The sequence below is a fragment of the Chiloscyllium plagiosum genome, chromosome 4 (genome assembly GCF_004010195.1).
Source record: "Chiloscyllium plagiosum isolate BGI_BamShark_2017 chromosome 4, ASM401019v2, whole genome shotgun sequence".
NCBI classification, from domain to species: Eukaryota; Metazoa; Chordata; class Chondrichthyes; order Orectolobiformes; family Hemiscylliidae; genus Chiloscyllium; species Chiloscyllium plagiosum.
Window position 1 is genome coordinate 113101107 of NC_057713.1, and position 22225 is coordinate 113123331.

General features: G+C 40.5%; 1 protein-coding gene across 1 annotated transcript in view; it reads left to right on the forward strand.

The window, feature by feature from the left end:
* The window catches only part of LOC122549339 (exostosin-1-like), a 157567-nt gene that overhangs the window by 89497 nt on the left and 45845 nt on the right, over positions 1-22225 (forward strand). The gene's annotated exons all lie outside the window — the stretch shown is intronic.

Sequence of the window (22225 nt, forward strand, 5' to 3'; positions counted from 1 at the left end):
TTTCTCCCCACCCCCACCCTCCTCTAGCTTATCTCTCCACGCTTCAGGCTCTCTGCCTTTATTCCTGATGAAGGGCTTTTGCCCGAAACGTCGATTTTACTGCTCCTCAGATGCTGCCTGAACTGCTGTGCTCTTCCAGCACCACTAATCCAGAATCTGGTTTCCAGCATCTGCAGTCATTGTCTTTACCATTTAAGAAACAAAGTGGACGAAAGTGGAGAGTGAGGACCTACAAGAACAAATGTTGGGAACATTGTTGCTTACAATCAATATTATCAATTCTGACTTAAAATTAAAGCCATTTCGACATTCATAGAAAATACCAATTAGGTCATAGTCAAAACTAAAGAGGTTGATAAGTATCAATAACCTTGCAGAATGGGTACATAATTCTAAAATATGTTGGTAAATGAGTGTGATTTGATTAGAAAAATAAGGTCACACGTATTACTTACTAAAAAGTAAAGGATTGCAGCAACCTTTTAGTACAAGCACACAAAACACCAGCTGTATCAACATTGGCTATTAAAATTGAAATTAGGGAGAATTTGTTAAATTCCTATCAGACTTAAAACAAAAACTGAAATTGCTGGAGAAACTCAGGTCTAGCAGCAACTGTGGAGAGAAAGCAGTTAACGTTTTGAGTCTCTAACCCTCTTCATATTCCACAGATGCTGTTAGACCTGTTGAGTTTCTCCAGCAGTTTGTTTTTGCTCTAGCTTTCCAGCATAAGCTGTTCTTTTATTGTATCAGACTTAATATTCTACATGTGGTCTAATCTGTGTACAATTTTGTCATAGATTTAAAAACAGAGGAAATTAGAAGGCTGACAATCAAAAACTATGGGTATACCTTTCAGGAGAGGGTGAATAGGCCGGGTTGCCTTTTGAAAGAGAAATATTAAGGATTGATGGCATAGAGGACTTTGAAATTGTGAAAGGTTTTTCCGAGAGTGGGCAGACAGTTTTCATGTGTGGGAAGATCAAAAGGACAGGTTATCAATATAAGATGATTACCAAAAAGTCAGCAGGAAACTTGGAATAAATTTCTAGTGGGCGAATGTGGAAATGTAATACCACTGGGTGATACAATAGTTAGGTGACGTTAAGGGGTCGGGGGCGAGATAAGCACACGAGGGATAAGGGGATTAGAGAGATACGTTTATAGAATTACATAAAAGATGCGAAGAGTTTTAGTGGATCAGAAATATCAGCATAAACTGTTTAGGTGAATGGCTGTTTCTTTGCTGTGTTGATTACGTAATTCCACCTGTCACATTTTAACTCCTTCCCAGTCTCAACAATATTAATTTGCTGGTTCTCTCCCAGTCTGAAGAATTAGATTTACGTCCTAAATAAAAAAAAAATGAAAGAACTGTGGAGTCTGAAAATCAGAGAAGCAAAAATAGAAATTGTTGAAAAAACTCAACAGGTCTGGCAGTCCGTGGAGAGAAAGCAGAGTTAACATTTTGGGTCCAGTGACCCTTCCTAAGACCCTTGCCTCCTAATTTGATATGACCTGCAAATTCTGATGCCACTCCTTCTATGTCTATATCCCAAGAAATGACACACCATGAACAGCTACGGCCCCAGAAGTGAACCTTGTGCAAGTACCAAAACTTTTCAACTGCTCCTGGAAAACTAGCCTTCATTTCTATTTTCTTCCTCCGAACTATTGTGTAGAGCAGATTGCTATCCACCCCCTAATTTTGTACCCTAAAATTATCTTCAGTAATTTACCAAGTGGTACTTTGCCAAAGTCCGTGTATATACATCCATTGCATTTCATATGTAACATGTCTGTTATTCTCTGTCATGTATGCTCATCATTTTTAAATTGGCACTGGCTGCTTCCATTTTCCACTCTTTTTGGCACAATAATTTAACCCTTAATTAAAGACTCTTAGAAAATGTCCCCACTGCAAATGTTAAGCTAACTAGCCTGTAATTAGTAGGATTAACCCTGCCTTCCTTCCTAAAAATAGGTTCCACATTAGCCACCCTCTAGTCCTCTACCATGCATCCGTGTTCAATTAAGTTCTGAAATTTATTTCCCAGTACTGCTGCAGTTTCCTCCCTTATGTCCCTCAGGATCCTCTTGAACTCCAGCATTTTACTTAGTTATTTATGGTAATGAAAGCAAAGATTTTTCTTTAATCCATCACAGCTCTTGGTTGTTGCTCTTCATAACTGCAGAATTCTCCTCTTCATTAGTATTCTTCCCTTTAGTAAAGATTGATAAATCTCTATGAATATGACATCAACATGGAAAACTACTCATGGTGCCTTACAGAAAGATTCAATTTTGTTGTGTAGGGACTATGCAGTGTTGTCTGACATACTCTTACTTCAATGGAAATATAGCTGAATATCGCCATAATGCACCCATAGGGACTGACTGTATATTATAATGGCATTTGTTGATGTACTCCATCTGAAGTTTGACAAATTAACCAATTTGAATTGAACAGAATTTTATTTTGCATTTTAAAAGTCTATAATGTACAACAACTTCATTATTTGTGCTTTTCTCAATGGACACTGCTTTTATCTCATTAGCCAATTCAGAAATATCCTCAAATCCAGGTAATGACTAAAAGATTTTATGCAGTTTCAGAGAAAGGAATATGATGTTGTACCTTCAAACCCTATTCACCAGATGTTTCCTCATTTTCTCCAAGTTGATATGATTTATAATGTCCTAATTTCTTCTTGTTCACATAGGGGCTTTGTTTACTTCAAATTCGCTTGCTGATTATCTTGCTGAAATTTCTAGAATATCATATTCCTCTTGAAAAGCTCCTCCTTTTGACCACCATTTTCTGTGCAATATTCAGCAGTTAAAACTGAGAAAATATACATTTCTCTATTTATCCTCCATCTTTATATTTTTAAAACATTTGGAATTTACTGCTTTACCAATGAAAACCGAGAGAAAGCAATATATTTGCTTGTTGTAAATGACTAGCTTGCTGTTTGTTTTGTTTAGCACCAGACAGGCATCACCAGCACCATTCAGAATTGTATTGGGAAATTGCTGATATAAAAAGAGAGTTAGTTTTATTGACACAAAGGTGTCTTGGACTAAAGTTCTGTAAAGCATACCTTAGTCATTTGCTTGCCATCTTTGTTTAACCTCCCCTTTTCATTGATAACTGTATTTAATTTTAATTTATACAACATCTTAAAATAATTTAACCCTTCATTTCAAAGTCTGAAGTTTGTAATGCCTAAATAACAGGCAAATCTCTCCTCCAATTTGTGTTTCGCAATGCAGCAACATCACTCTCCCAACCCATCTGCCCAACGTGCATGCGCTCACATATTGGAGATAGCCAGTTGAAGTGAATAATGGGCCAATTATACAACTCTTCTCCCTCGTAAAATTTCTTCCACCACCAAAATAATAAGTAAACAGCTGTGGTTGTTTTGTTTTCAATTTCAAAAGATATGCACTGTGAATACTGGAGGAGCTGCTAATGGTACTCTTGTGTCAAAAAATCCACCTGCTATCCCAAATTAAACAAGAAACACATGCTCAGGCTATAAATCGGCCGCTCCTTGGAAGTTCATACTGGTTGACTATATCGACACAGTGCAAGGATGGTATCAACACTTGAACCTCACACTAGGATCCAGACTTTGAAACAACAACATCTTTCTGTCTGTCCAATTTGATCTATTCTTCGTGGATTAGTGGAATTTTTCTGCTGTCTAATGATAGTAGAGTATAATGCAGCTCTTGTACTCTCCAAAAAGCAATCAACTAGACTTGCGCTCTCTGGAGTTTAGACAAATGAGAGGAGATCTAGTTGTGGTATATAAAATATATGACAAAATTGATGTAAAAAGAATGTTTCCTGAAGTGGACTGAACTTTGACCCACCATATAAATACAGTGCTTAAAGTAGCAGGTCAGAAACTAGGAATACTGCAGTAATTCACCACGTGGCACTCAAAGTCTGTCCACCATCTGCAAGGTACAAGTCAGGATTGTGATGGAATATTCCCAACTTCTCTAGATGAGTGCAGTTCCAACAACACTCAGAAAGCTTTAAACCATCCAAGACAAAGAAACCCACTTGATTGACACCGCATCCATAAGCAATGACTCCCTCCCCCACCAATATTTGATAGCAGTCAAATGCAGAAATTCACCAAAGATCCTTGGACTGCACCTTCCAAACCTACAATCACTTCTGTCTGGAGGGGCAAGAACACCAGATACATGGGAACACTATCACCTATGAGTCGTCCCCCCCCCCCTCCATGTCACTCTCTATCTTGCAAATATATCACCATTCCCTTGCTGGAAATCCCTCCCAAAGAGCATTCTGTGTCTATATACTAGACTACAAGGTTCAAGAAGACCTTCTTACCACCTTCTCAAGGGCATCTAGGCCTGGGAATAAATGCTGGCCAGCTAAAGGCACCCATGTCTCACACATAAATAACCCCCCCAATAATTACTCCAGTGGTTCCTGACCGCATTTTTGAGTAATTAATCCTGGACTTCGTATATAATTAATTCCAGACACCATTTTTATATTTAAAACAAAAGACTTAATTATTTATTAAATACACATAACATTAGCAGAGGAAATACAAAACACGGCAAACTGATTAAAGTTTATTCTGTATTTGTCATTTGTTTTCAGCCCCTGTGACACAAAAGACAAGCAGGCAAGCCCAGGGTAAAGGATAAATAAAAGAACGTAACAAAACTGGCCAAATTACTTAAATAGGTTTCACAATGCGTTGTTTCAGAAGCATAGATGTAGATTCCTTAGTTGCTTTTCTGAAACATTATCATTATCAATGACTCAGTTCACCTAGGCAAAGGCAGCAATGCTTCTAACTCTGCTTTCTACCTTTCCAGATGCTATTGTGAGAATTGGGCAGCCAAGCTAGTCTCCCAGAAAACATAGTTTAAAAAAAATCTTCAAAGCTGGTTCTGCTCTGCTAAACAGGTTGTCACTTCCTGAGGCCTCCAGTGCCATCAGTATCTACTATCTGCATGAAAATATGGTCTCTTCCAGACTTGTTGGAACCAGTTTCCAGGTACTATCCTTGTTAATGGCCAACTTCTGCTGTCTGTTTAAACACGTTGACTCTATGACAATGCTCTTCTAAGGGTCACTGTGTCTGTTTGAATCCTTTTAATTATGAATCAGCCTGCAATTAGCCTTTAGGCCAATGTTCTTTGTGAGGCCAGCCCTGGAGTAAGTTTGGTCCAGGGAAAAGACATTTACCATTAACTGTACCTCATTATTTTATAAACTGCTGTAAGGTCACTCCTCAACCTCCTATGGTCCAGTGAAAAAAAGATCCAGCCTGTCCAGCCTTTCTTTACAACTTGAATCTTTCATACCCAGAAACATCCGGTAAATCTGTTCTGAACCCTCTCCAACTTAATAATATCCTTCCTATAACTGGACACAGTATTCCAGAGAGGCCTCACCAGTGTCCTGTACAACCTCAACAAAATTCATGCTGGTTTTGTCACAATGGCTCTCATTGTCTCATTCATTCGTGTGTTTTACAACGTCGAGTTAAGTACTGACACACACAGCTCTGGTTAGCTATATATTGATCCATTGTCAATCAGCAGGCATTCTTTCTATTCATGAAACAGTTTGCTGCCCATTCTTCACTTTTCATACCTGTCCACCTTTACATACAAAATCATTTCACTTCTGCTCCCTGCCCCCCGAAGCCTCCCTCCCAACCTTAGCACCCCTTATTGTCGCACCTTTCCCCATCCCAATTGTATCCTTTGTTTTCCAGCCTCCTTTGCCTTGAGTCATTCATTCTTCACCTTCATACCTTGTTTGACTATGACATTAATTTTGACATTGTTTAACACTATTGGTGATGTTGTTTATTTAAATTCAAGGTCTACCAAAGCGTACAGATGAATAAATTAGAATTTTGGAATTTTCAAATTAATTATAATTAAAGCAATTAAAATTCTGTTACACATCTATTTGGATGTCAATCTTTCCTCCTCAAAGTACTGATTTGAAATTTGAGATTTTAATTGTTCTTGGAATAGCTTTCACTTTCATGTTGTGCACTACGGCAAAATATGTAAAGTGTGTGAAATGCTGTAATGGGATTTTGATCATCTGAGGAAAAACACAATTTCTGTAGCTCTGATTAATTGATGTTTTATTATATAAATAACAATACTGCCATTTCTGCTGATAGAGAAGTTGTTTATACTATAGCAAATGTTTTATATGAAAGGCTAAGCTGCACATCTTTTTTCCCTGAAAGCAGATGGAATGCTAAATACAAATTCAAAAATATCTGTTTAAAACTGCAGAAAAGATTGAGTAAACTGATATAACACCTTCAGAGACCTAGAGAGTGTTGGAAAGCATATTTGTCAGAAATTTAGTGAGTATCTGATGTATTGTCTGGTCGGAAAATGCGAAAGTGCTGACATATTTGATTACTTAATTTAAACATCGATTTATTCTAAATTGGTGTGTTTAGGATATTTCTAAAGAACACAATAAATCATTCCATTAATGCAAGTTTGTATTTTCCTCCTTCCTGCAAACTAAATAGAAGGGTTATAAGTTCTTAAGCTGGCTAAATGCAAATAACTTTATATATTCAAACATATTTACACAAGCACCGAATTTCAGTCTTCTCCTTTGATTTTTTTCCCAACTGTGGTGTGATCAATATGAATAATTATGTATTTTAAAGCTAACTGGCTTCCTTCCCTACCTCTGGCATCGGCCATGTAGATTTTTTTACTTGAAGGTGAATAATAATAATTCCATCAATAACCACTTTATTATGTTTGATTGAAATATTTAACCATTGCATTATGGTTTAATCTTTACATTTGCATTTATTGGCTTTATATGAATTAATATGTTCATTTGGACTAGAAGAGAGATGAAGGACCATGCTGACACAAACCTATCAAAATCCAACAGAGTTTTAGATTTAGATTACATTAGATTACATTACAGTGTGGAAACAGGCCCTTCGGCCCAACAAGTCCACACCGACCCGCCGAAGCGAAACCCACCCATACCCCTACATTTACCCCTTACCTAACACTACGGGCAATTTAGCATGGCCAATTCACCTGGCCCAGCACATCTTTTGGACTGTGGGAGGAAACCGGAGCACCCGGAGGAAACCCACGCAGACACGGGGAGAACGTGCAAACTCCACACAGTCAGTCGCCTGAGGCGGGAATTGAACCCGGGGCAGCAGTGTGAGGCAGCAGTGTGTGCTGTGAGGCAGCAGTGCTAACCACTGTGCCACCGTGCCGCCCACAAGTTAAGTTGTGAAGGAAAAAATACATACTCTTGTTTATTTGGTAGTTACATGTTCAGTGCAGAACCTGATGTGAAGTTCCATTTGCTCAGATATCTCCAATCAGGTTGAGTTTATATAAAGTTCAATACCATACAATTTAATCAACCTCTTTGCAGAGACAAATTGTCTTTTGTAATGCTGAATAGATAAATGTAAAGTATTTCATTTCATGACTATGGAAAGGTTCAGTTGTTCTGCACAGCAGATTTCTTGTTAAGTTTGATACCTTGGATCCTCGTTTGAGACATTTCTGTGATGAATCCAGAAGTTTTTAGACTTCATACCACTTTGAACTAATCATTTTGAGTACGTTGATTGAGAAAAGCTTGTGCTTCAGTTTTGGAAAAGTGTGCAGGCTATTGCAAATGTACTAATTGCACTTCTGTATTCCCAAAAAACTGAATCTGGGATGTGTAAAATAACGATGGGGAGTGTAAGGAGATGTGAGAAAATTGTATTTTAATTCTTAATTCACAGCGTATGTATACTGACCAATAGTTCTGATTGGCAGTAGATTTCGTGCTTCTGACTCCTCTTCTATATTAAAAACGTCGCTTACTCCTTATAACCTTTGATAAAGCAAAAGAACTGAATCGTACTGACTCTTAGTTTTGGATTTTAAAAACATTTTCAAGTAACAAAGTTCAATAACTCCATGTGATTTTATTTTTTATGATGCCATTCTTAACCAGTCAGTATTGTTGGAGATTAATAGGTCTTTGTATTTCCCACCGCTCCCACTCTTCCTTCCCTCTCTATTAGAGATTTGCCTGGCAAACATTAGCATCACAACTTGACAGTTGACTGAAATGTGAGTTTGCTGCCTCATTCCAGTCTTTTCCACTTTTATGTATCATGTATTTTTTTGTTGATAAGTTTTTATTTTCTATATTAGGTAAGATTGTGAGTTGAACCAAATGAACTGTGTTAGTGATGAGTAGCAAGCTATTTCATTCTTCTGTCAACTTTCAGCATTAAGTAATCTTAAGTATGTAACCATGCAAGTTAGTTAGAGACCAAAGCCCCTTCTGTTTACCTCTCCGATTTCATGAAGGACTGTGCTTGAATGTCCCAGACATTTGCTTTCATGAACAAGTTAAGCTTACCATTCCCTACCATGATGAATTGATGCGACTATTCATTTTCATGTCTCAAGTTGTTAATGTTAACATTTTGATGTTGGTAAACATTTGACACTGCTGCAATTGTTTCTAGGACTGAGAAATTTACTGCTTTGATTTCTGTTTCCTGCAGTTGCCATCTTTATGGCATATCTTCCTGTGACAGTCTTATTCAGTAAGCCAAATGAAAGAATAGTTGTTTGCTGGAGATCTATACCCACTAAACTTGTTTAAGACTGTATCTATTCTCATCACATTTAAAGCTCTTGTGCTTTTGGCATGTTTGTCTGAGTCGTATTCAAACTTAAGTTCGCCAGGAGGATAAATAGTGCACTAACAATGATTCACTCCACTGTTCTTAGTTTATCCTTATGCTTATATTAAAAAGATTACATGGTTTTTGCAGCCCACAATCAGGCCATTTGGCCAGTTAGGTCCATGGCATGTTCATGCTCCGGATGAGTGCCTTTCCAATCCTCTTCAGATAATGCCAGGCAACCCTCTTACTGATCCAATTTTGTGTATGATTCTAGGGGTGTCAGTGGTCTTCCACCTTTTCGTCCAAAGGATCATGTATCAGTCTCCATATTGTCTTGGTTAGCTACTTGATCGGGTCGTGGTTGAGGAGGATGTCCTCACTGCAAAGCTCTGCCTTAGCTGACATCCATGAAGGTTCATCTTCTCTCTGGGTCATTGGCAGGGGTTGAGAGAGACACATTCTCTTCTTTCTTTTTGACCCACACCAGAACTTTGTAATCCATTATAGCAGCCCCATCTGTAAGCAAAGAGGGGCGCAGATTGAAGGATAATTTGGGATCAGAATTCTGCTGTCTCTCTCTCTCCTCCCCTCCAGCCATAAGAGTATAAAATGGATGAGTAGACGTATGAGGCCCATTGAGTTTGCTGCCACTCAATGAGATCATGGCTGATCTGATAATCCTCTAACCTTCAATCCCCTTACTGATTTGAAATTCAGCGCATTGGCAACTAACAAACAGAAATTGGTCCTCTTGAGAAAATAATGAAATAGGAAGCTGGTTTTAAGGTGGAAATTGTGATGTATGTTAACTCAATTAATAGTTGTCCTGCATTGTGAATGTGATGTTAGTGAAAAGTTTGTGTGAATATGGGGAGGGAAAAAAACTTGTCCTGAAGAAGATTCAAAAGATGTAATGTGTCCTTTTCAGAAACATGTTTTGAAATGAATTCTCGAAAATTATCAGAATGATTACCTTGTCATCAGAGGTACAATGGGAATTTACATAATTAACTAGGCATAACGAACAGTCCAGCAAAGATTTCAAACATGGTGGTTAGTGTAGCTACTTTATGGAACAAGATTGTTGCAGCAAGTATACCGTTTTGGATATTGTTGGGAGGGACGACTTACCAGGGGTAAGCAATTGGGCACAGGTCTCTGGCACAGAGTCTGTCCCTGTTGCTCAGACATGAAGGGGGAAAAGGAGCAGAGCATTAGTCATTGGGGACTCTATAGTTAGGGGGACAGGAGGTTCTGTGGGAACAGGAGAGATTCACGGTTGGTGTGTTGCATCACAGGTGCCAGAGTTTGTGATGTCTCCTTTCATGTATTGGGGTTCTTGCGGGGGAGGGGGAGCAGCCCCAACTTGTGGTCCACATCAGCACCAATGACATAGGTAGGAAGAGAGATGGGGATTTAAGGCAGCAATTCATGGAGCAAGGGTAGAAACTTAGAGCTAGGACAAAGAGTTATTATCTCTGGTTTGTTGCCTGTGCCATGTGCTAGTGAGGCAAGGAGTAGGGAGAGAGATGAGTTGAACACGTGGCTACAGGGATGGTGCAGGAGGGAGGGTTTTGGATTCCCGGATAATTAGGGCCTCTTTCTGGGGTAGGTGGGATCTCTACAAACAGGATGGTCGTCAACTGAACCAGAGGGGTACCAATATCCTGGGGGGGGGAATTTGCTAATACTCTTTAGATGGTTTTAAACTAATTCAGCAGGGGGATGGGAACCTAAATTGTAGTTCAAATACAGAGGAGGTTGAGAGTAGGGACAACCAAAATAAGGTTTCAGGGTCGCAAGAGGGCACCGGCAAGCAAAACGTTGGCTTGAAGTGTGTCTATTTTAACGACAGGAGCATCTGGAACTTGCAGAATGGATTGGTACCTGAGATTTCGATGTTGTGGCCATTTCAGCGACATGGATAGAGCAGGGACAGGAATGGTTGTTGTATGTTCCAGGATTTGGATGTTTCAGTAAGAACAGAGAAGATGGTTAAAGAGGTGGGGGAGTGGCATTGTTAGCTGAAACTTTATTGCTGGAACAGCACAGCAGGTCAGGCAGCATCCAGGGAACAGGAGATTCGACGTTTCGGGCACATGCCCTTCTTCAGGAGTGGCATTGTTAGTCAAGGACAGTATTACGGCTGCAAAAAGGATGTTTGAGGACTCATCAACTGAGGTAGTATGGGCTGAGGTTAGAAACAGGAAAGGGGAGGTCACCATGTTGGGAGTTTTCTGTAGGCCTCTGAATAGTTCCAGAGATTTAGAGGAAAGGATAGCAAAGATGGGAATACTATCGTTCAAGTACTTTAGATGGGTCAGGTTTTGTCCATTATGTGCAGGAGGGTTTTCTGATACAGTATGTAGACAGGCCAGCAAGGGGTGAGGCCACATTGGATTTGGTACTGGGTAATGAACCCGACCAGGTGTTAGATTTGGAGGTAGGTGAGCACTTTAGTGATGGAAAGGGATAGATATACACCAGAAGGCAAGAGCTACAGCTGGGGTAAAGGCAGTTACGATGTGATTAGACAAGATTTAGGATGCATAGGATGGGGAATGAAACTGCAGGGGATGGGCACAATAGAATTGTGGAGCTTATTCAAGGAATAGCTTCTGTGTGTCCTTGATAAGTATGTACCTGTCAGACAGTTGAGCTCAGGTTGAATTTCTTGTCAAGAGGAAGAAGGCGGCTTATGTTAGGTTGAGATGTAAAGGCTCACTTAGGGCGATTGAGGGTTACAAGGCAGCCAGGAAAGACCTAAAGAGAGAGCTAAGACAAGTGAGGAGGGCACATGAGAAGTTGTTGGCGGATAGCATCAGGAAAAACCCTAAAGCTTTCTATAGGTATATAAGGGATAAACAAATGACTAAATGGGGCCAGTCAAGGACAGAGCTGAAAATGTGTTGCTGGAAAAGCGCAGCAGGTCAGGCAGCATCCAAGAAGCAGGAGAATCGACGTTTCGGGCGTAAGACTCCTGAAGAAGGGCTTATGCCCGAAACGTCGATTCTCCTGCTCCTTGGATGCTGCCTGACCTGCTATGCTTTTCCAGCAACACATTTTCAGCTCTGATCTCCAGCATCTGCAGTCCTCACTTTCTCCGCCAATCAAGGACAGTAATGAGAAGTTATGTATGGAGTCAGAGGAGATAGGGGAAGCACGAAATGAATATTTTTCGTCAATTTTCATACTGGAAAAAGCCAACGTTGTTGAGGAGAATACTGAGAAACAAGTTACGAAGATTGAGGTTCACAAGAAGGAAGTGTTAGAAATTCTGGAAAATGTGAAAATAGATAAATCCCCTGGGCCAGATGGGATTTTTCCTAGGATTCTCTGAGAAGCCAGGGAAGTGATTGCCGAGCCTTTGGCTTTGAACTTTGTCGTCATTGTCTATAGGAACAGTACCAGAAAACTGGAGGATAGCAAATGTTGTTCCCTTATTCAAGAAGAGGAGTAGAGACAACCCTGGTAATTATAGACCTGTGAGCCTTCCTTTGGTCATGGGTAAAGTGTTGGAAAAGATTACAAGATATTGGGTTTATAATCATCTCAATAGGAATAAGTTGATTAGGGATAGTGAGCACGGTTTTGTGAAGGGGTAGGTCATGCTTCACAAACCTTAGAATTATTTGAGAAGGTGACCAAACAGGTGGATGAGGATAAAGCTGCTGATGTGTTGTATATGGATTTCAGTAAGGCATTTCATAAGGTTCCCCATCGTAAGCTACTGCACAAAATACAGAGGCATAGGATTGAGGGCGATTTAGCATTTTGGATCAGAAATTGGCTAGCTGAAAGAAGGCAGTGGGAGGTGGTTGATGGGACATGTTCACCCTGGAGTTCAGTTACTAGTGATATACCGCAAGGATCTGTTTTGGGTCCAGTTCTGTTTGTCATTTTTATAATGGATGAGGGTGTAGAAGGATGGGTTAGTAAATTTGCGGACGACACTGGTTGGTACAGTTGTGGATGGTGCCGAAGGGTGTTGTAGGTTACAGAGGGACATCGATAAACTGCAGAGCTGTGCTGAGAGGTGACAAATGGAGTTTAATGCAGAAAAGTGTGAGGTGATTCACTTTAGAAGTAGTAACAGGAATGCAGAGTACTGGGTGAGTGGTAAGATTCTTGGTAGTGTAGATGAGCAGAGAGAAATCTCAGTGTCCAGGTACATAGATCCTTGAAAGTTGCCATCTAGGTTGATAGGGTTATTAAGAAGGCATATAGTGTGTTAGCTTTTATTAGTAGAGGAATCGAGTTTTGGAATCATGAGGTCATGCTGCAGTTGTGCAAAACTCGGGTGCGGCTGCACTTGGAGTATTGCGTGCAGTTCTGGTCACAGCCTTACAGGGAGATGTGGAAAGGGTTCAGAGGAGATTTATTGGAATGTTGCCTGGCATGGAGGCAAAGTCTTATGAGGAAAAGTTGAGGGACTCGAGGCTGTTTTCGTTAGAAGGAAGAAGGTTGAGAGGCGACTTAATTGAGACAGACAAGATAATCGGAGAGTTAGAGCGGGTGGACAGTGAAAGCCTTTTTCCTAGGATGGTGATGGCTAGCACGAGGGGCATAGCTTCAAATTGAGGGGTGATAGATATAGGACAGATGTCAGAGGTAGTTTCTTTACTGAATAGTAGGAGTGTGGAACACACTGCCTGCAATAGTTGTAGATTCACTAACTTTACGGGCATTTAAGTGGTCATTGGATAGGCATATGGACAAGAATAGAATAGCGTAGGTTAGATGGGCTTCAGATTGGTTTCAAAGGCCAGCGCAACATCAAGGGCCGAAGGGCCTGTACTGTGCTGTAATGTTCTATGTTCTAAAACCATGGTCACTTGGAGACTGTAAGGCCAAAATTAGGATTTTCTAATGAGGTGTCATTGCAACAAAAATGAGTATCTATATGTCACATTGGCAACATGGATGAAGTACACCTGAATTTCTAAATATCTCTGCAAACCATTCAAGGAACTTGAATGCTTATACCAACTGAAAGATGAGTGGCTAATGAAGAAATATATTTCCAAAAAGATATATATATTATATACACTTCTCTCCTTAATGCTTTATTGTGTTTTTTTTTTTGGAGAAAGTGAGGACTGCAGATGCTGGAGATCAGAGTCGAGAGTGTGGTGGTGAAAAAGCACAGCAGGTCAGGCAGCATCTGAGAAGCAGGAGAATCGATGTTTCAGGCATAAGTCATTCATCAGGAATGAGGCTTGTGGGCTGGGGGGCTGAGAGATAAATGGGAGGGACTGGGGCTAGGGGAAAGGGAGCTAAGAATGCAATAGGCATTTGAAGGTGGGGGAGAAGGTGATAGGGTGGAGTGGATAGATGGGAACGGTGATGGACAGGACAAGAGGGTGGTATCGAGTTGGAGGCTTGGGACTGGGATAAGGTGGGGGGGGAGGGGAAATTAGTAAACTAGTGTAATCCACATTAATCCCATGTGATTGCAGGGTCCCAAGACGGAAGATGAGGCATTCTTCCTCCAGGTGTCAGGTGATTCGGGTTTGGCGATGGAGGAGGCCCAGGACCAGCATGTCACTGCTGGAGTGGGAGGTGGGGTTGAAGTATTCAGCCACGGGACAGTGTGGTTGGTTGGTGCAGATGTCTCAGAGATGTTCTCTGAAGCGATCAGCAAGTTGGCGTCCTGTCTCCCCGATTTGGAGGAGACCACATCGGGTGCAATGGATACAGTAGATGACATTAGTGGAGGTACAGGTAAATTTCTGTCAGATGTGGAAGGGTCCTCTGGGGCCTTGGATGGAAGTGAGTGGGGAGGCCTCCTCCATCACCAAACCCTAACAACCCAATCTGGACTTCCTTCATCACCAACTCATTCATTCCAATTGCCACTTGTCAGAAACGATTTTACAATGTTTCAAGAAAGGGACAGAAGGTTTTGAGGTGATAAGTTCAAATGGGAGGTTATTTGTAGACTGTTTATTGAGACCTGTGGGTTTAAAGTGTTCACAATTAATCATAATGCACATTTTTAAAATGTAATTCTAAATTTTCCAGAGAAGAGTTCTGCTCCTCTAAACCTTGTATCTCTCTCACTTCAAAGATCTTGTCTAAGAAACTCACTGCAACCTGGAATAGCAAAGTACTTGAAATGTTAGTAAAATACTACATTGGATGGCTACATATTTAGTCTTATGTTTATATTTCTCTGCACAAACCTTTCAGCTTCCTGATCATGATTTAGTGTTCCTAAATAAGGAACAAGAATAATAGATAGGAAAACCTAAAGGAATGAAATGCCTTTAATGTATCGTTAACTATTGTGCTTTGGAATGTGGTACTTCCTTTGTTCTCTTCTGGGAAATCAGTGGAATGTGGAGTTGATGTCAGTTACTGCAGTCAGGAATCAGGATAAGCAGCACAGGAGTAATCACAGCAAAGCTCAGACTGTCATGTCTCTGCCACTACTAACTGTTCAGCTGGCACAACAGATTGTGAAAGTATGATGAAATGGGCAGACATAAATCTGAATCCATTTGATTTAAAGCAGTAAGGAGTTTCTGAATGTAATTTCTATTTTTATGAATCCTAGAAACATTGAAACTTGCATGATTAATGTAATTAATGTTGGGATTCTTCATTATCAGTAATGAGTTTGTTCACATTTTTAAGTATCAGATGTTTCAGATTCACCTTCAAAATAAGATTGCCTTTTTGCTAGGCTGTCTAGCTGCTAATTCAAAATGACGAGATTAATAAAGACTTCTCTCAATCTAGGTTTTTAACCAATTTATGCCAATTAAATGAAAGAGACCTTGGAGTGCAGGTTCATAGCTCCTGGAAAATAGAGTCGCAGGTAGATAGGATAGTGAAGAAGGTGTTTGGTATGCTTTCCTTTATTGGTCAAGAGCATAGACTACAGGAGTTGGGAGGTCAAGTTGCGGCTGTACATATCATCGGTTAGGCCACTTTTGGAATATTGCGGCAATTCTGGTCTTCCTATTGGAAGGATGTTGTGAAACTTGAAAGGGTTCAGAAAAGATTTACAAGGATGTTGCCAGGGTTGGAGGATTTGAGCTCTAGGGAGAGGTTGAATAGGCTGTGTTTGTTTTCCATGGAGCGTCGGAGGCTGAGGGGTGACCTCGTAGAGGTTTATAAAAATCATGAGTGGCATGTATAGGATCAATAGACAAAGTCTCTGGGATGAGAGACTAGAAGGCATAGGTTTAGGGTGAGAGGGGAAAGATATAAAAGAAACCTAAGGGGCAACCTTTTCACACGGAGGGTGGTACGTGTATGGAATGAGCTGCCAAAGGAAGTGGTGGAGCTAGGACAATTGCAACATTTAAAAGGCATCTGGATGGGTATATGAATAGAAAAGGTTTGGAGGGATATGGGCCATGTGCTGGCAGGTGGGACTGGATTGAGTTGGGATATCTGGTTAGCGTGGACGAGTTGGACCAAAGAATCTGTTTCTGTGCTGTACATCTCTTTGACTTTATGACTGTAAATTCATGGATCTTTGGGTGCGAAATTTGTGAACAGGACAGAGGATATAATGACAGCAATTCAACTCATGGTCAAGTAGGATCCAGCATTTGCAAACAGTTTGGTTCAACCTGAGATACTAACCTGCAACAAAGTTGTTTTTTAATTGATGAATTTGAGAACAAAGACATAAATTGGACACAGTTGATAGCCATTTCAACTGTGGCATTGGGGCAAATCTTCATTTGAGGAAAAGGGAGGATGTGTCAGAGGCTCCCTTATGGAAGAAGGCATTATTGGAACAGATTCATCCTATCTCCACTTCGTGTAGAAACAGTATCTAAAGCAGTTATCTTTAGCCAAGGAGATGATCACTGTCCTACTCCAACTCGACCTGCATCTGCACAGGGTGAGGTTAACACTGCCAATGACCATGATAATCATCACTGCTCTCATTTTACTTAATATACCTGCTTTCTAGCTGGAGTTGGCAACACTGGCTTTGTACCACAGTTCTTACATCAGGGAAATGACCGACAAGAAACCCAACTTTCTAAGATATGTTCGGTTGTAGTGTCTTCATAAATTTCTGAACAAGCCAGAGAAAAGCAGCAGGAGACTAGTGGAATTTCCTGAAGGTGGTTGGGAGCCACATGTTAATGGGGACAGGTATTGAAACTGAGCTTCCAGCCCCGCATTAGTAATCTAGAGCACCCTATCTTCGGCCTGTTTTTCCATTGTTTGTGTTCTCCAACGTGAAATCTCAAAAACAGTAAGAGGGCCATATTGCTCTTAGTAAGTACAATATAGCTGTACGTTGTGCTAGTTGTGCAAGTACTTGGACCTTTTGTTAAACATGTAGTCTGTAAGCAGCTCATTTCAAGTAAGTATGCATGACAAAACCATAGAGGTGAAAAGGCAGCATGAAGTTTGTGTGCAACCTACAATATTGAACAGGAGTAATTAAGTTCTGTAATAGTAAATTTTCAACCTTGCACCTGCTAACTAATTGATTCAAGCTTTTAGCCCTGTGTCATTTAATATAATTGTCATATGTTCCTGCAGAAGGACTCTTGTTTTAATTTTACCATGCCTCTCCCTTTCCTTTTCTTTGCCCTGTCTTGCTCTCCCCATACTTAGAATACTGATAATGTTGGGGACAGCAGTGTGGCAGCTTTCTCTTCCTTTTAGCTTTTAAGTAACCAACTGTAATTTTTCTTTCTTGCTGAGTTGCTACCTCTCCTCTACTTGGTAATCCTTCTTTAACTTCCACCTTCGATTTCCTCTCCTCACCCTTGCCCCAAACAAATTCCAAACCTTCACATACTATTGCATAACCTGTAACTCTACCTTTCCCAGTTATACTCTTTTTTTTCCTCCTTGAGTCCATACTTTTTTTTCTTCTCTCCTTTATTGCTGGTCTCTTATCAGAATCTGTTCTCAGCCATGGCTCACTTCCCACTCACCCTAGTTAACCTGAAAACCGCAATTGGTATTGACTCACAAAGGAACATAGAAACGTAGAAGCTAGGAGCAGAGTAGGCCATTCAACTCCTCAAGCCTGTTCCGCCATTCCATATAAACTTAGAGATTTATAAAATCATAAAGGGCATAGATAGAGTTCTTAGGGTGGGGGAGTCCAAAACTAGAGAGCATAGGTTTAAGGTGAGAGGATAAAGATATGGAGGGGATCTGAGGTGTAACTTTTTTACGCAGAGGGTAATGAATGAATGGATGGAACTAGCTGCAAGAGGAAGTGCTAGAGATGGGTACAATTACAACATTTAAAAAGCATCTGGATGGGTATATGAATAGGAAGTGTTTAGAGACATATGGACCAAATGCTCGCAAATGGGACTAGGTCTGATTGGCATAGGTTGGACTGATCATCTGTGTCTGTGCTCTGTGACTCTACGTTCATGGCTGATCATTAAGCTCAATGCCCTAGGCTCACCCCCCCCCACCACCACCACCACCACCACCACCACCACTCCCCATATCCCTTTATCCTACTAGCCACAAGAGCTATATCGACTTCCTCCTTGAAAACACACAATGTTGTAGTTTCAACCAGTTACTATAGTAGTAAATTCCTCAGGTTTACCACTTTCTGGGTAAAGAAATTTCTCCTCATCTCAGTCCTAATTGGTTTACCCTTATCCTTAAACTGTGACCCCCTGATTCTGGATTCCCCTCATCATTGGGAGTATCCTTCCTGCTCTAGCCTGTTTAGTGCTGGTAGAATTTTATAGGTTTCTGAGATTCCCCCTATCCAACTTCATTCTTCTAAACTTCAGTGAATACAATTTAAACCAGCTCAGTCTCTCCTCACACATCAGTCCTGCCACCCCAGGAATCAATTTGGTAAAACTTTGATGGAATACTTCTATAGCAAGAACATCCTTCTTCAGATGAGAAGACCAAAACTACACATAGCAGGAGAAGACCTTATAGCATTTTGAGTCTGCTCCACTATTCAATCAGTTCACGAATGTTGGATGGGGCGATCTAAGATTGTCCTAGTATGTATTCAACTCCTCTTTCTTGTCTGCCCCTATTACCCTCGATTCCCTATTTAAGATGTCACAGCTGATTATTCTTGGAAAAGCTTTGGAAATATAAATTATGATTTTGTTTGTTTGAGAACAATGTACCAGAAACAGTGAATCCATCTTAGCTTTTGAATGCCAAAGGAAATTACAAGACATTAAGTTGTTTACAGCATGCATGTTCTTGCTTTCAAACTTAGTCAGAAAAAATTGAAAAATGTTGAAGACATATAAATTTACTGTTTAAAAGAAACTTAATTTTAAACTAGCTTGAGATGGAGGATGTTCAACATAGAAATGGTTTTAAATAAGTTTACATTTTTTTTGTAATTTATATGACTTAATGAGCTGGGAAATGTGGATTGGACACGCCTATTTGAAGGGAAGTCCACATTTGATATGTGGAAGGCTTTCAAAGATAGGTTAAAGATAGGGCAGGATAGGCACGTTAAAGGTAACGGATAGGAAAGGCAAGATTTGTGAACCGTGGATGACAGGAGAAATCGTACGACTAGCCAAGCGGAAAAGGGAAGCGTATGTAAGGTCCAGGCAGCTAAGAACAGAATGGGTCCTGGAGGAATATTGGAAGAGTATTAAATGAGGAATCAAGCAGGCTAAAAGGGGTCATGCAAAAGCTTTAGCGAGCAGAATTAAGGAGAATCCCAAAGCATTTTATTCTTAAATAAGAAGCAAGCGGGTAACTAGAGAAAGGATTGAGCCACTCAAGGATAATGAAGGAAGGCTGTGTGTCAAACCTGAGAGAATGGGTGAGATTCTGAATGATTACCTTGCATCAATGCTCACTGAGGAGAGGAACAAGATGAATGTTGAGATGAGAGATAGAAGTTTGATTATTCAGGATCACGTTGACATAAGTAGGGAAGATGTGTTGGATAGGCTAGAGGTTATTAAGTGGACAAGTATCCAGGACCAGATCGAATCTATCCCAGGTTGCTGAGGGAGGCGAGAGAGGAAATAGCTGGGGCCCTGATAGATATCTTTGTGGCATCCATAAACACAGGTGAGGTGCTGGAGGACTCATGTTGTCTCCCTGTACAAGAAGGGTAATAGGGATATTCCCTACAGACCAGTGAGCCTGATGTCAGTGGTGGGAAAGTTGCTGGAGAAGGTACTGAGGGATAGGATCTATTTATATTTAGAAAAGAATGGGCTTATCAGTGATAGGCAACATGATTTTGTGTGGGGGAGATTGTGCCTTACCAACTTAATCGAGTTCTTGGTGGAGTGGGAGGGGGAGATGAAGTGTTGAGCTATGGGGTGGTTAGGTTGGTTGGTCCGGGTGTCCCAGAGGTGTTCTCTGAAATGTTCCACAACCAACCCAACCACCCCGTGGCTCAACACTTCAACTCCCCCTCCCACTCCACCAAGGACATGCAGGTCCTTGGACTCCTCCATCACCAGACCATAGCAACACGACGGTTGGAGGAAGAGCACCTCATCTTCCGCCTAAGAACCCTCCAACCACAAGGGATGAACTCAGATTTCTTCAGTTTCCTCATTTCCCCTCCCCCCACCTTGTCTCAGTCAAATCCCTCGAACTCAGCACCGCCTTCCTAACCAGCAATCTTCTTCCTGACCTCTCCGCCCCCACCCCACTCCAGCCTATCACCCTCACCTTGACCTCCTTCCACCTATCGCATTTCCAACGCCCCTCCTCCCTACCTTTTATCTTAGCCTGCTGGACACACTTTCCTCATTCCTAAAGAAGGGCTTATGCCCGAAACGTCGATTTTCCTGTTCCTTGGATGCTGCCTGACCTGCTGCGCTTTTCCAGCAACACATTTTCAGCTCTGATCGCCAGCATCTGCAGTCCTCACTTTCTCCCAGTAGAGGTAGTACAGGCAAGCACGGTAAATTCATTTAAGATGCATCTGGACCGATGCATGAGTAGATGGGGAGTAGAGGAATTCAGATGCTTAGGAATTAGGCGACAGGTTTAGACAGAAGATTTGGATCAGCTCAGGCTTGGAGGGCCGAAGGGCCTGTTCCTGTACTGTAAATTATTTTTGTTCTTTGTTTAATTCTTGAAGTAGTAAGTACTCGGCTTCACAAAAAAAGTATGATTGAGAGAATGAACAGCATGTATTTTGAAGAATTTTGTTTGCTTTCTCAGTTTTCATTTTCATCACTGGTCGTTATTTCTGCCCATTTTTGATTTGTTAGATTTAATGTTCCATGTTCTTTAAAATGAGCTTTTAAGTACTGATTGGCTCAGATGTTTGAGTAAAGTGCAGGAAAGTTGTTTGCATTAACATTTAGCACCTGATGTATAATAGTAAAACCACTTCCCACCACTACATCAATCTTCCAGCAAATGGAAAGTATATAGAACGGATGCTGAATCTTTCCAATGCTTCAACTCTAATTTTATTCCATTGCATTAAGTTGGGAAAAGGGTGGGAAACAAGCACATACATATCCCCTGGCTGATGCGGTCATGTTTCTCTTGTGCTTCAAACAATAATGATAAATTGAATGTCTTATTCATCCACTATATATAAAATCATCATGCTTCATGTGGAATGTGGAAAGGTTGCATGCATAGAAACGGAAGGTAGTTAACTGCTGTTTTGGGTTCTGTCATTTTGGAATATTGGGCTATAACTATTGAGAAATCACCAAAATTAATGCATGCTGCTGGTTGTAGGTTTTATTCAGTAAATTATTGAATCTGAAATTTTTGGCACTCGTTTTCCTGACTTCTCTGGATGAATAAAGTTCACCTGGTAGAATGGAACTTGATTTTGAAATAATTTGAACCAGTACAAAACAATTCTAACTGTGTCTCTGCATTTTAAAAGATGGCTAAAAATACAAGTAATTGAAAAAGAATTCCACTTTGAAATCAATTTTGTGTTTAACTAACAGCATTTTTTAAAATCTGTTTTATCTGCTCAGGGACGAACACTCTTAATCTAGTTATTGTGATCTTTCTATTGTAAATTAGTTCTACGGGTTTGTTCCAGAAAATGGGTCTTCAGTGCATTCACACTACTGTACTAGCTTTCTATTCTGAATGGAAGTGGGCTTACTGCCTTCTACCTAACCTGTGTGAACAAAAAAAATAGCTTTACCTTTGTTAAAAAAAGGGACAAAATCAGAAACTGCTGGAAAAGCTTAGCAGGTTACTCAGCATCTGTGGAGAGAAATCAATTAACATTTCGGGTCCAGTGACCCTCCCTCAGAACTGATGGTAGCTGGGAAAATGTTTGTTAATATGCAGCAGATAGGATGAGGGAATGGGTTTAAGAGTAAATCATAGTGGGCATGGAGCCCACGTTTTTAAAAACTTTTAAACTTTTAAAGAGTTTGCTTTTCCTGTGGTCTAGATTCAGGTTGTTACTAGAAAGAGCAGAGCTCCAGTCTTCAGTAGAAACAACAAGTATAACAGAAAAGCAGTTTGCCTCAGAGCGCTGTGAAGTTCATTAACCTGATGGCATTTTATCCTACATTTCTTTGAAATTTGAGCAGTTA